General features: G+C 40.1%; 1 pseudogene; it reads right to left on the bottom strand.

Moving 5' to 3' along the window:
• Positions 1-935: 935 nt before the first annotated feature.
• LOC102750956 (small ribosomal subunit protein eS26 pseudogene) overlaps positions 936-1737 on the bottom strand; it is a 2329-nt pseudogene continuing 1527 nt past the window's right edge.

Genomic DNA, 1737 nt, shown 5'->3' with positions numbered 1-1737 from the left:
TGATTAAAGAGTCATTTAGTACCTGACTGTACAAAGAAATATGCTGAGTTTGACTTTCTCGATAGCATACACTCAGGAATTCATTTTAATATATGTTGCATTTATTTTATGGATGACTCTTTTTTGTTGTCCTATAGTTACGGTTCTAAACTCTGTCTTGCTCTGCGTTTTTATTTCCTCATTTTGCATTGTGGCAAAAGGAAAACAAAAAGCAATCACTACACCAAGGACACGCTCGCAGTAAAGATGGTTTCCACCAGGACTGACTGTGAGCTTTCTCCACCCCACTCATAGAGAGGGTTAGAATAAGGAAGTAGCACGAGTCATTACGATTGCCACACATTCAGGAAAACCCCTGCTCCGTCTTCCTCTCTACTCTGGGTGACAGGAGGTAAAATTTCAGAACATATGTTCAGGAGTTTTCTGTAGGAATGCAGCATTGATTTGATTAAAAACAACATTAGAAAGGACCCACATAAAAAAATCTTTAAAGAGCAGAAGAATGGGTCTGATCTAAATTTGTTTATAAGCTAGTTGTTTGGAAGTGGGAATGCAGTTGCCATTTCTTACACATCTTCTAAAATTGCTCCTAGATTAGCTCACCCAAGCATATTCCACCCCCACGTGGCTGACATATATGTAGTATTGTTTCTGTGGGGAAGACACATTTGGCTTTCCAGTTTGATTACCAGGGACATGTTCAATGAAATGAAAAGACAGCTTGCAGAATGGGAGGTAATATTTGTAAACCATATAGTTAATTTTATATATGGTGTGAGGTAGGGTTCAATTTTATTCTTTTGCATCGGTTGTTCCAACACTATTTGTTGAAAAGATTATTGTTGTTGTGTGTGTGGTGTTTAAAGTTGGTTCTTCATTTTATTTTTTGTCTAACTAAAGAACAGTTTTTCTTTAGTCCTTAAGGACTTAGCTCCTTACATGGGCTTTGATGGAAGTTGTGGGGTAGCACCCTTGGGTCTAAATCAGAGTGAGGGTGTTTGGTCCTTCCATGCTTCATGAGAGCAATTCCTGACTACCTTGTGTGAATGGCACAGTTCACACAGTGATGTAGATTCATACACAGCTTGGGAAGCATATAGGCGTCAAAGACACTTGCTATGGAAATGTCTCTGAAGGCAGTGGCCTCTACTATGTTATGAATAATGAACTTCTTAATGGCCTTACCCTTGGGCACACAACAAGCAGAGTTGGTGCAGCAAACAGGCTGCACTTGGCCAGAGCCCTTTCTGGCATGGCCATTATTCCTTCTTTTCTTGGGTATCTTAGAAGCAAGGACCCAAGAGAGTGAAAAGATTATTGTTTATCCATTGAATTATACCAGTACATAATTGTCTTTATGACTTTATTACTGTAGCTTTGTAATAAATAATTTTGAAACTGGGAAGTCTAAATCCTACAAGTTTGGGGTGCCTGGGTGGCTCAGTCAGTTAAGCATCTGACTCTTAATTTTGGTTCAGGCATGATCTCAAGGTTATGAGATGGAGCCCTGTGTTGGGCTCTGCACTGGATCTGGAGTCTGCTTAAGATTCTCTCTCTCCAGTTGTGGAGAAAGGGGAACCCTCTTACACTATTGGTGGGAATGCAAGTTGGTACAGCCACTTTGGAAAACAGTGTGGAGGTTCCTCAGAAAATTAAAAATAGAGCTACCCTATGATCCAGCAATTGCACTATTGGGTATTTACCCCAAAGACAGAGATGTAGTGAAAAGAAGGGCCA

The sequence above is a fragment of the Leptonychotes weddellii genome, chromosome 1 (genome assembly GCF_054177405.1).
Source record: "Leptonychotes weddellii isolate Sample4059 chromosome 1, ASM5417740v2, whole genome shotgun sequence".
In the NCBI taxonomy this organism is placed as follows: domain Eukaryota; kingdom Metazoa; phylum Chordata; class Mammalia; order Carnivora; family Phocidae; genus Leptonychotes; species Leptonychotes weddellii.
The sequence above is the reverse complement of the archived record's forward strand: the minus strand, read 5'-3'. Positions and strand labels throughout refer to the sequence as shown.